The sequence below is a fragment of the Puma concolor genome, chromosome B2 (assembly GCF_028749965.1).
Source record: "Puma concolor isolate L17-30 chromosome B2, mPumCon1.1.hap2, whole genome shotgun sequence".
Classification (NCBI taxonomy): domain Eukaryota; kingdom Metazoa; phylum Chordata; class Mammalia; order Carnivora; family Felidae; genus Puma; species Puma concolor.
This window is the reverse complement of record NC_141671.1, coordinates 102,405,575-102,418,977: the sequence shown is the minus strand read 5'-3', so window position 1 is coordinate 102,418,977 and position 13,403 is coordinate 102,405,575. Positions and strand designations below refer to the sequence as shown.

Here is a 13,403-nt window from a genome sequence, read left to right as displayed (position 1 = left end):
TTAAAGTTTGGTTTTGATGTCAGCCAAAAAAACAGCCAAAACAGTAGCTCCATCAGTCTGAATGAGCACACGTGAAATTTATTAAAGTGGTAAAACCATAACCGTGTTGAATGAAGAGACACAGTGAAGCTGACCTGAATATAAATGTCGAGGGGATTAAGAAAAGAGGAGGTAGTGACATGTGATTTTTTTTCTTCTCTATTATATTTTGCTTCTCTCTCTCTTCCAGTTTCTTTCCCAATTTTTTATTCTGAAAAACTTCAGAGCCGCCAGTTTGGGAGAATGGTAAAACCGACACCTATGTGTCCTTTACCTGGATTCACCAATTGTTCTGAATTCACCACATTTGCTTTCTTTGTTCCTTCTTCCAATTTAAACATATTTACATTTATATGTATTATATATAACATATATAGCATATATTACATAAATTTTTTCTGCACCATTTGAAAATTGCAAACATCGGGGCACCTGGGTGGCTCAGTCGGTTAAGCGGCCGACTTCGGCTCAGGTCATGATCTCACGGTCCGTGAGTTCGAGCCCCACATCGGGCTCTGTGCTGACAGCTCAGAGCCTGGAGCCTGTTTCGGATTCTGTGTCTCCCTCTCTCTGACCCTCCCCCGTTCATGCTCTGTCTCTCTCTCTCTCAAAAATAAATAAACATTAAAAAAAAATTATAAAAAAAAAAAAAAAAAGAAAATTGCAAACATCTTAACACTTTACCTCTAAATATTTCATCACGTATCTCCTAAGAATACGAATTCTTCCACATAATCACAATACTGTTATAGCTAAGAGATTCACAATAAGTCCATGATATTAGCTAATATCCACTCCATATTAAGACCTCCCCAGTTGTCCAGGCTACATGTAGTGTAGAATGTCCTGTATTTTGGCCTTGCTTGTTTCTTCATGGTGTTGTTCAACTTGCCCTTTCTCTCTTCCTGAAAATAGTTAGATCTAGAGGCTTGGGATTAGATGCAGGTGAAACATTTTTTGGCAAAAATACCTCACACGTAGTGATAGATGCTGGATATTCTATCACAGCAGGAGGTCCATGGTGTCAGTGTGTCCCACCATCCAGAGTGATCTGCTTGATCTCTTGAATACGGTGGTAACCAGACCTCCCCTATGTTCACATACACCTTGGGTCAGTAAGGCATCTGTGGGCTGGTGCATGGATCCTTTGTGAACATCCTGTCACCCACCTACCTTTTGCCCAGTGCCTTGAGTATCAATGGATAATCCTCACCTGTAACCGTTATTACATTGGGATGGTGATATTTTTTACCCTTTGCTTTCTCTTCCTCAGTTCTTTATAGTGAATGACCTTCATATTTTTACAGTGATGATTTTTTTTTTTAGCCAGTGCCCTGGCAGTCAGCCAGATTTTGCTGTGATAATAGATTATGCTGAACACATTTCTTTGCCTTTTAGGATAAGAAGGAGTAACTTTACAGAGCCGTTTACTACTGCCTGCCAGGGTACCACATAGGCTCCTTAACTGTAGAATTTATTTCACTTTCCCCCACACGCAACAGTTCAGACTGGCAAGCAAAGGGACTTGCTTAGGGTCACCCAGCTCCTATGGTGGAGCTGATACCAAGCCAGATCTGTCAGGCTTCGAGCCAAGGTTTTCCACTTTGCCATGTTCCCTCTGATCCCTGACCCCTGGCAGTGTCTCCCACCTACAGTGCTCGCCTTAGACAAGTGCCTACCTGACTGGGTAAGTCTGTGAACAAGGAAAAGTCAGCCAGGACGGGGCTGTGCAGCTGGAGAAACACAAGCCACATACACCTAAAAGCTGCAGGTGCTACTGGGGCTCAGACAGATGTGGGCCCCGTACTATCAGAAATCTCGGTCTGTATTTTAACCATCCCAACTTTTCCATGTGGGTAACTGATTTATATACTCCGACGCTCATCCGCAGAATCACCAGCTTCCAGCACCTGGGCCGCAGCCAGCCGAGGCCCCCGCACATCAGCCAAGGCTTGGTTTAGAAATGGAATGCTTTGCTTGCTTGTTTTTAACATCTCTTTTAAACCGAAATTAATGTTCTTGAAATCTGATTTGAGGGGTGATTGATTTTTGAAGAGGGGGGAAGGTTGGGTTTTATGGAGAAAAGTCGTTACTGATATATTATAAAACCTTGTATTTCTTAATTCGTAGGTTAAGAGCACAATAGTAGATATTTCATCTGTAGCTTGGGAAGAAAGCAAATATGGGACGCCTGGGTGGCTCAGTCAGTTAAGTGTCTGACTCTTGATTTCAGCTCAGGTCACGATTTCATGGTTCATGAGTTTAAGTCCCACATCCACATCAGGCTCCGTGCTAACAGCGTGGAGCCTGCTTGGGAGGCTCTCTTTACCTCTCTCTCTCTCTCTCTCTCTCTGTCAATAAATGGACAAATAAACTTAAAAAAATACAAAAAAAAAAGAAAGAAAACAAATACATTTCCCTCTGAATATCATCTCTAGGACTTCTCTTTTTCAAATTGTTGTCTGAGCCCTTATCAAGGAGATGAAGTCTGTTTTCCCCACCTTGCACTCCTTGTTCTTTGTGTATATTTAACTGTTTTAATGAGTCACAGAAGAAACTGTGAGTTTGTTCCCAGGAGAAGAACGGTCGCAGATAAATAGCAGTGCTTCTCAGAATGGGCCACAGTGTTGGCGTCACAGTGTTGGCCAAGGATACAGACCAATTAGGTTACTTCTAATTCTTTTTAGCAGAAATTATCCTTGAACTTGAAGCAACGGGAAACAATTGCAGGTAGAGGCCCTCTGGTCTTACTTCAGCCAGTAGGAATTTAGTCCTTCCCTCCCGCTTTACAGGTTAGCAACTTGAGGCACAGGCAGGTTGAATGGGACCCAGGTCAGACCTAATTCGCTTGGGTCTCTTGTGATTCCTCCTCACGTTTCCTGAAGTTAACATTTTCAGTCAGCAAGTAATAACCATAATGTTCCGCCCTGACATTGTGACTCATTGTCCACAACGTTTTTCTTCCCATGCTAACCCTCCACGATGCAGGTTTCCACTCCCAGTAACATTTAACAAGTGAAGAAATGAGGGTCCAAATCAGTGCCGTCCAATAGAAACAGAAGGCAAGGAGCATGCATAATGTAAAATTTTCTAGTAGCCATGTTAAATGAAAGTACAAAGAAATAGGTGAAATTAGTTTTAAAAAATTAGTTTTAAAAATTGTTGGAACGTTTCGGTACTAAATCTTTGAAATCTCAGTGTGTATTTTATACTCAACAGCTCATCTCAAGTTAGAGAAGCCATATTTCAAGTGTTCCGTGTGGCTCACAGCTACAAGTACGGGCAGCAGAGCGGTCCAGGGCCACACCCAACTAGATTCTTTAATTGAAATCTCTTGAGAGAGAAACTTCATCAGCTTTCTTGTCCTCCCCCACCTCCGCCCCAGTCTGAGGCCACATGTTTCTGTCTTCTGTGTGCCACATTTTCCCCAACTAACTCTAATTACAGGGAGACGCTTGGTTGGGTCCTAACCCCTAGCTCAGCACTTTTCCACCAGTCCTGGCAGCTGGTGAGACCGACATACCCTGCCTTGTAAATGATAGTGTGAAGCATACTTCCAAATGTCTCCACCGCAGTTTCCATGATTTCCTTTCTCTTAGGGGCAACTCAGTGGCATTTTGCAAAACCAGGGTGATTTTTTTTTTTTAATTCACCCTTTCAGAAAAATCCATTCTAATCAATGGACTCTTAAAACACACGCAGGCCAGTAGTGTCCCAGGACCTCAGCAGAACAAGTATGCATAGTATACAGTTTTTAGCTGTTTTTATACCAAGTATGTCTCTGTTTTGATTCATGATGGTTTCTTTTCTTTTTTTAACTAGTCAAATACTAGTCAATACATCACTCCCATCTTAAGCATTATTCACAATGAAACCAAGAACACTGTTCACAATGAAACATTAGTAAAGGTCAGATTCCATTTCCACTAAATGTCAAGTCTCTGGCCATTGACCCTATTACTTGAAGTATTCAATTGTAATATAATCATGAGTGGGGGAGGGGGGAATGACAGAAGAATGGTGACAGGCTCCTGGTGTTTGTTATGATGGACTTCACCCAAATAGAAACCCTAATTTATAAAAATGGAAATTTGAATCGGGAGAAGATTCTCCCATACTCTTTTAAAAAAAAAAAAAAAAAAACAATTTATTTTTGGCAGAGTGCAAGTGGGGGAGGGGCAGAGAGAGGGGGACAGAGGATCCGAAGCAGGCTCTGCACTTACAGGCTGACAGCCCAGAACTTGATGCAGGGCTCAAACCCACAAATCTCGAGATCACGACCTGAGCTGAAGTCAGATGCTTAACTGACTGAGCCACCCAGGTGTCTCCCATATTCTTAATTAGAGGCCAGGTTCCACATCTTCCAACATTCTCAGTTAAATAAAGGCTAGAGAAAATAATACCTTACACCCCCCCCTTGTCCTGTGGCCTCCTCCAGTATTGGAAGGATGAAATGAATTTCCTCTATTTTCCTTCAGCACTGCCTTCCTTAAGTTTTGACCTTGTGTCAGTCTCTGTCATTCACAAAGCCCCTTGAACTTAGGTGGAAGGTTGCATTTGGAATCAAAACAATGTGTTGTCAGGGCAGACTTCTTCTCTCACCCCAATCCCTTCCCTACAGTAATTCTGGATTAGCCCCTCATTTATTAAATTATAGTCCTTTTATTCACTCTGATTCAAAGGCATTTTTTTTAGGTGGATATCTCATGTTCATTTAAAAATATCATTTAGTAGCTGTATTTCTGCTAAGCAACCAGAAATTATAGTTGACTCCAGCCAAGTGGCTGAGTTACCTAGGTTTTGCTTCCAGTGTTATGCTGAGTAGAAACGTTTTGGTTTCATCTTCAATATTAATGGTTGACTGAGAGTGATGGATGGGGCTGAGGAAGGGCAAGGAAATCTAGAATTCAGTGGCACAGCATCATCGACTCCAAGGATTCTTCTCTGAATCACCAGAGGAGTTTGTTAAAAACCCTGGCACCCAAGCCTCACAGTCCTGAGGACAGGATCCAAGCAAGTACATAAGAACCACCTACCCTTGCTCAATTGTGTCCATTTGTCAAAACTCAAGGTCAGCTTTACTAGATGTAAGTTATACTTTAACAAACTTATTATCCTGAAGTGTATTTATATGCATGCATTGAAATTTTTGACACCCACCATGGAGAATATTTTGACTATCAAACACTCTGGAGTCTGCGATAAAGCTCATAGTCAAAACATTCGTTCATTCATTCAGAAAACATTTAAGGAGCAGTGCTAGGCATTGTTCCTACCTTGGGAAAACAGAAGTACATTGAGACACAGTACATGACCCTGAGGGTTTTGTTTTATGGGTGAGACCGGGATCCAACAACTGGGATGCAATGTGGAAAGTGTAATATGAGTATTGTATATCTGTGGAGCAAAAAAGGAAAGGAAGACCCTCCAACAAACACACACATGGGCACACGCACACATACATGTGGATACACACACACATTCCCAGTTCTACCCCACTGTCTTCTTGAAGATGGAATGGGGTAGGCAGTGTTAAGAAAATTTCACAGAGAAGCCACTGAACATGAGTCTTGGGGCATGATTAGGCAAGGAAGTGGAAAATATTATGCCTGTTTTTCAAAGGAATGGCTCTCAAAATTTGGTTCTAAAGTTAAAAAAAAAAAAAAAAAAGAAGGTCATTATGACATCAGTTGTTTTTAGAGTGATTTGACCAACCTCTGATACTATTCAGTTCATTTATCCTGATCTATCTAGTTACACTGCCTGACACAGTAGACATCCAGCACGGTAGGTGTGCTGAATCGAATTGATGCTCTCAGTAGTTTGCCTTTCCCCTGACAAACTGTTATACATGCACAACTATATCTTAGGATAATAATAGTAGTGTGTAATTTTCAAAATAGCACCCAAGTTACCTCTGTAAGTACTGCTTCCTAAATACTAAAAATGTTTGCCCTTGGAGGAGAGTGCATTTAAGAATATTTAAGTGCTTCCTGCTGGTACATGTCACGGTATGATTTGATTTTTGTATTTCGGGAACATTAACTCTTGTTTCTAACCCAGTTTTTTACTCTTTTTTTCATTCTTAAATATATCTGAGGTTGTGCATAAGCAATGGAGCCAAAAGAAATGATCATGGCATCCCTCACTAAGTCTGTCCTTCCAGTGGACCCAGAACACAGCACTGTGTTCCCCTGGATATTGGATGCTCTTTCAGGAGTTGGGGGGCAAAGAATATTTGAGAGTAGCTGTCGACACTGCCCTGAAAAATATATAGTCAGCGCTGGGTGTCAGCTCGCCCAGGGCAACTGCTCTCCCTACGCATTTTTGCAGCTTACATGCAAATTACCATTATTGGTTACTTTGATACAGTCCTGAACTGTAACAGGAAAACTTGTAACTTTGTGTTGTGACAGGAAGGACGAGAACCGGCCCACATATTGCTTCTTTTGGAAGGCTGAATAATATTTCTAGACGTGCCCTGTGCATTGGAAGTTTTTGCTGCTGTTCTGCCCGCTTCCTAAGCCTAAACAAAATGTGCATTCCAGTCTCTGTTCCATTAAATAGCCATTCTGGTTGCAAGGAAAGTAGGCGAAGTTGTGAGAACTGGATTTAAGCTTTTAAGTGGCAGGATGGGCAGGGCATTCGCTTTGGTGCTGGGCCTATGACTGAAATCGGAGCTCCCTGCTGGAAACCAGCTGTGGGGTCTTGGACAAGTGACTCCACCTCTTGAACTCACCATCCTACTTTCCCAAGTGGTAGTTGAGAATTACGGGAGATAAGATGTGGTGCTAACATGATGCCTGGCACTACCAAATGCTTATTCCATGTGAGGTCTCCTGACTTTGCCCTTGTTAGCATATGTATCAGTCTTGTCATCCTCTGTTTACAACTTTGCAAGCTCCCATTAGCCTCTGAGAAAGGCCTAAACGTGGTGAACGTACTCAAGGCCTTTCACAATCCTTCTGTCCGACCTACACTTCATATTCATCCCACAGCAAAACCAGATCACCTCTGTGCCCTCAACTGGGCCTCAGGGACTCACTCTCCTGCGCTAGAATGCCTTCCTCCCATTTCTTAGGGTCTGCGGCAAGGCCTGTCTTAAATACCACTTCTTCCCAGTCTCTCAGGCTGGAAAATTCACCTCTTTGTCCAACACTGGGTCTCTCTCAGCACAGGTGCCCAAAGAGGCCTCTTCTCCTGGTTAAGCCTCTCCTTTCTGCAAAGAGGTTTGCAAATAGCCGCCTTCTCACCATGTTCTCCTGTGGCCTTCTCTCTGCACAGACACATCCCTAGTATCACTTCCTCTTACAAGAACAGCAGACCTGTGGGACTAGCGCCCTATCCTGTGGCCTCATTGAACCTTAATGACCTTAAAAGACCTATCAACAAATATAGTCACACTGGGGTTTAGGGCTTCAGCATATGAATTTGGGGGAGACACGAGGCAGTAACACATGGGTATACACATACTGCCAGATCCTCTGAAGGAGTGTGTGTGCGTGTCTGTGCTCACACGTGTGCACACACCCCTGTGTGCAGGTCCCCCCTGTCACTAGCTTTCTTCTTTGTGGCCCTCATGCAGAAAGCATGGCTTTGTCACTTCCCTGTGGAAGTACAGCTGCCCCACCCCTCAAACACCTTGCTTCTACTGCCCCTGTGAGGGCCCCGAGAGACACACACCATCTCACTGAGCGGAGCCGCTCCATCACGGCCTCTCCTTGCCCCTGACTGCCAGCAGAGGTGAACGAGAGAGAACGAACCACAGCAGGGAAGGGAAGGAATCAGGTGACTGGAACAGGAAGGTGACATTTTTGTTTTAAAGGAAAAAAATGAAGCCTCTCTTTTCACTTCTCAGTTAAACGCTGTCCGCAGTTTTTGTTTTTTTACTCCAGGTTTCTCCAGTTCTGAAAGTGGCTAAGGAACCCTTTATCTCTTCTAGTCCAGACCACTGATAAGTGATGCGGGAGAATCCAGTCTAATGGAGTCCTTTGCTGACCCAGCCCTGACTTACAGAGGGAGGCTGTTCCATTACAAATAGTTTTTATTCTGCTAATTCAGAGGCTCCGCACGCTGTCCTCCGCCTGCAAATTAGCTGGAGGCACAAGCTTTGCATTATGCAAAGTATTTATTCTCACAGTTAATATGCTGGAAAGTGTGGTTTCACACTTTTCTGCCAAGTACAAAGGTTCTCACCCAGTAGTGAACCAAGTCACTGGGGAACATGTACAAAGTACCTAAACCCCGTGCTTCCTCCCCATCTGTGAGAGTGAGATGGCCCAGGGCCTCCCGTGTCATCATTTCTTATCTTGTTACTTCCTCCGAGCTTTCTTACGAAATTTTTCAAATACAGGATTCCTTCTATTTTTCTTGACAAAATCCAGTGGTGAATTCATTTATTTAATGTTCTTTTATGGAAATTTTCAAATCTGTAGAAAGTAAACAGTAGAGCATAATGGACCCCCGGGTATCCTTCACCCAGCTTGCAACAGTTATCCACATTCTGCCATTCTTGTTTCATCTGTACCTGGATTGGATTATTGTTACTATTTTTTGACTACTGCCGTTTTGTTTCATAGAGAAGAGAGTGAGAGAGCCAGCCAGTGCCTGCACTGTCCGTGAATTAAAAATTGGTTACATGTCCTCACAGGTGCTTCCCTGACCATATTGCATTTAATCCTCATGGCCCCTGGGCATTGTTCCTCACATTTTATAACTATGGAAGCTGAAACACTAGGAAATCCAACACCTGTGCAAAGTCTCCCGACTAGTAAGTGCTCAAGCAGGGATTCTCACTCTCAGAGGTGTCTGAAAATCATGCTTTCCCCCAAGCAGCAGCTTAGAAGAATCAAGACTACAAAAAAAATGCCTAGACAAGTTTTACAGTTTGGGTAGATGCATCACTATATTATAAAACAAATATAATTTTTTTAAAATTTTTTTAATGTTTATTTACTTTTGAGAGCGAGAGAGAGTGGGGGAGGGGCAAGAGAGAAAGAGGGAGGCACAGAATCTGAAGCAGGCTCCAGGCTCTGAGCTGTCGGCACAGAGCCAGCCCGACACGGGGCTTGAACTCACAAACTGCAACATCATGACCTGAGCCAAAGACAGACGCTTGACCGACCAAGCCATTCAGTGCCCCTATAGTATAATGTTAATGTTAGAAGCTAGGTAGATGTTCGATGTAAAATTATTAAATGTGTAGGTAAAAGGTTTTACAGTACGGTAGGTGGATAGCTATATGATAAAGCAAATATGATATAATGTTATTGTTAGAACTAGATAGATATTCAACATAAAACTATTAGAGCTATGTATTTGAAGTTTTTCACGATAAAATGTTGGCAGAGTGGAATTCCAACAGAAGCAAACTTTGTCTAACTCATCAAGCAGTGGACAGAACACAAGTTATTTTCACGTACCTATCCTAGTGATGTCTGCTCCAAAGAGACAGATTTGAGAGTTGGTGGAATTGTAATCTTAGGCATACTGAGCCAGGGATAGAAATTACTTGGAGGTGTACCTAATCAACATCAACTGCTGAGGTCTGAGAGACCTCAGAAAACTGATGCAGAAACAGCGGTGGTGCCTTGAGCCAACAGCTCGGGACGCCTCCTCGCTGTTGCTGCTCGTGGAAGGCGAGAGCTGGCTGTGATGATGGACAGTTCTCTTTTCCAGTTCTGGCCATGTAGGTGCAATTCCATCATTTACCCACAGGAACATATTGCATGCATACAACCTGCATGTTGAAGCTGTTCCTCCTCGTTGAAGGCCATGATCGGATTTTTTTGCAGACATCAAAAACCGAGCCACCCACTCCGCTCCACTGTGTAACACAGGCCCTGCTCTGATGGCGACCTGGCCTGGTCTGCTCTGCTATATTCTGTTGGGAATGATGGTTGGAGGCAAAGACACTCTGTCCAAGGGAATCCCGGAGGGCATTTTGTTGCTGACCGTACAGCCCAGCAGGCCCTCTCCCACTTCCACGGAGGGCTCCGTGTATCCTGGAGGCCCAAACTTGGCTGTCATTGGCATTATTACCCAGCCTGCCCTTAGTTCTTGAGGCCGTGCTCCTGGTCCAGGGAAAGCTCTGCCCTCCTAGCTCTACCCTGCTCTAGACGACGAAGCTGTTTCGAGAAAGGAAAGCCACCTCTCTAGAATCCTCTAGTCGCCACAGACTGCAACACTATGGTCACGCCAGGAGACCAAAACGTTTCTGACAACAACTTTTCCGACCGATTTCCAAAATTCTGATGGAGCCTTGGTCCAAGCCGTGTGACTCACTGATGCTTCCACCATTATACTGTTCTCCTTCCACTATACCCTGGGCAGAATTGAAAGCCTTCAAGAGGTACCCGTCTCTTGAGTTAACTATGCTATCAGCTTCCTTCACCCTGAACGGTTTCAGGCAATCCAGGCTAGAAGGAAGAGACGGCTTTGTAATCAGACTGGATGTGGACCCCAGCGTCTGCCATTACTGGCTGTGAGACTTGAGGAAAAGTGTTTAACTTCTTTGAGCCCAACCCATGTAAGGCTTGAACTCGGATCACGTATGTGAAGCCACCTCACATGGTGTCAGGCCCCTGGGTCACTAAGCACTGGTTTCCTTTTTCTCTCGTGCGTGGTATGTTGTAAGGTATGACGTGAGGACTCATATCCCTGCCACCAGCTGGTGGGACGACCACATCTTGTCTCTGGCTCTGTAAACCTCAGTCTCAGCATCTAAAAATGGACCACCTGTTCTCCAAGTTGCTGTGACTTAAAAACAAAAACAAAACAACTATACTATCTAACTCCTCCTCGGGGGGCTCCCTCAGATTGTGGGGGCAGAGGGGAAAGTCCTGAGCATGGGATAGCCCAGAAAGAGTGAGGACTGGGATGGGTGAGATTGAGGTAGGGACAGCAGGGGAGGAATGATCAAAATAAGACCAAAGTCAGAAGGTTGGCATTGCTAAAAACTAAGATTGCCACCTGGGAGTTTTGTCAAGGTTGAGTTACAGCACACTAAGCAGGGATTACTTCCCTACGGGAAACCTCTTGCAGCTTAGGCCCCTTGCGACTCCCTGGTCCAGATGAGTCCTGTCCTCCACTGCAGCATTCCTGCCCACGCATGTTACTGCTGCCTTCCTCCCAGGAATGAGTGCCATTATTATTTCACGCGGTCTCACTACCAGAAGACGTTGTTTGCTCACTTTTGCGTGACAAACATCGAGTCTGTTGTCCGCTGCGCTGTTTAGTCTTGCTTGGGGACCTTCCGTCCTTACTGTTGGCTCCTGCCTGCTGCAGCCATCCACACGCTCCGAATGCCTTTCCCTTCTTCTCTGCAGCTGCAGGGAACCTTGTGGTTGGGCTTCCTTAAATGTAAGCAGATGGAAGTGAGCAGGGGTGTGGAGGCAATTAGAGGATTTCTTGCTCCAAGCGGTGTGGGTTTGCTCTCTCTGGGTATGTGGCTGTTCTTGCTCATTTTATCTTTCATTTGGGTTTTGTGAGGCTATCAGCTTTCTTTTCAGGCTATATTTTGCTGCCCATTGCAGGAACTTGCAAAATGGGATGACTTGGTTGCTTATTGTTTGGAATCAAACTTTCCACATAAGGCATAGATAATGCGTATCACGCTGATGATGGTGCTTCATATTTGTGACATATTGTCCCATCTAAAGAGTGCTTTCACATACATCACTGTCCCACTTTTTGTCTGGTCTGAACTCGGAAAAAACACGAAGGCTCTACTCTCTCTGCTCGAGTGGGAGTTTCTCCTTGTCTTTACACCATCTCTGTAGTCAAACCACAAAGGGGAGAGTTACAGAATGAAACTGTAGCCTCTGCTTCATTCCTTTCCTCTCTCTAGCTTCAGTTTAATATGTTCCAAACTTTATCAGCATACTGCCAGATTGTCTGGACCTTTAAACAATTGTAACAGATAACATCTGCCATCAGGGAGCTTCCAATCTAGTTGGGGAAACAGACCTTTAAATGTGAGTTTAAGCAACAGTACCCAACACACAGAAGGCACTCCATGACTAGGTGGTGAAGAAATGAATGGATAATGTAACCTACCAAAGCCCTGAAAAGCAAGGAGGAGAGCTAGGAAGGAACTGAAGGAGGCGTAGTCCTCAGTGGGAGCAGGCACACAAGGTGCAGCCCCTGTGGGTGCCTGGGAGTGAGAAGACAAGAGGACCGACTAGGCACCCTCGTGGATTGTGATTTGTCATCCATTAGTGCAGCTAAATGAGAGCTGAAGACATCAGAGGAAGCCATATAGATAGAAACTAAGAAGAATGAGCAGGGAAAATGCCATTCTCTGCTCTCCAGGACAGGACAAGCAGAAAGAGGGAAGGAAGCAGGCTAACAGGCAGACTGGAAGGAAGAGACTGCCATGCCACAGGCCTGTGCTAGGAGCTGGGAGAAAGCAGTGGGGTGGGGGTGGGGGTTCAAAGCAATACAAGACTTGGCCCCAACCCTTTAGGGACCCTGCCATGCACAGCAAACCGTGACTCAGTGTGATTGTGGGGGATAAGCCAAGGAACTAAGAGACCGGGAGACCAATGTGAGCCTGAGGAGCTAAAATGAAGGCTTCTGGAGGGTAAGACCAGCATGGGGCCAGGCACATGGATGAGATGTGGGAACTGCACGGACAGTCATGTGGAGATACGTACCATCCTGGGTGGAGATCATGCCGAGGCAGTGGGAGATTGGTGGGACAGGTGTGGGGGCCCTAACGTGGAAGGCTTGGAAGCCAAGCTGGAGACCTGAGGAAAGGTGCTGAGCTGAGCAGGAAGGCAACATTAGGAAGTGTGGTAAGTGGAATTTTGTCCCAGACACTGGGCTAGGGGCTCCGCACTCTCCCTTGCGGACGGTGCAAGAGTAAGCTCAGGGAAGCAGGCTCCTCCTTGGGGTGGACACTGAGCCTTTTCAGTGTCTCCTGAGGGCACTGGTCTACTCCAGCCCAAACACTGCCACTCAGGTAGAACAGGAGTAAGAAAAGATCCTCTAGTGCAACTGTCAGTAGGACACTGTTACCGTTGGTTGTTTTGGCTGCCACAAAGCTGTACTAGGTTTGGGACAAAATGGGGGCGCCTGGGTGGCTCAGGTGGTTGAGCGTCTGACTTCAGCTCAGGTCATGATCTCACGGTTCATGAGTTTGAGCCCCGCATTGGGCTCTGTGCTGTGGCAGCTCAAAGCCTGGAACCTGCTTCGGATTCTGTATCTCTCTCTCTCTCTCTCTCTCTCTCTCTCTCTCTCTCTCTCTCTCTCTCTCTCTCTCTCTCTCTCTCTCTCTCTACCCCTACCCGGCTTGTGCTCTGTCTCTTTCACTCTTTCAAAAATAGATTGAAAAACATTCTTAAAAATTTAAGAATAAAAAA

At 44.9% G+C, this 13,403-nt stretch overlaps 1 protein-coding gene across 11 annotated transcripts in view; it reads left to right on the top strand.

Moving 5' to 3' along the window:
• Positions 1-13,403, top strand: part of FYN (FYN proto-oncogene, Src family tyrosine kinase) — a 214,445-nt gene that overhangs the window by 101,880 nt on the left and 99,162 nt on the right. The window contains exon 1 of one of the 11 annotated variants that reach the window (XM_086707613.1): positions 12,474-12,622. The exons of 9 other annotated variants lie outside the window; for them this stretch is intronic. The gene's annotated coding sequence lies outside the window, so the exon portion shown is untranslated. Of the gene's footprint in view, positions 1-12,473; positions 12,623-12,674; positions 12,837-13,403 lie in introns of those variants that run through there. One more of the 11 variants, XM_086707611.1, reaches the window with a different exon arrangement.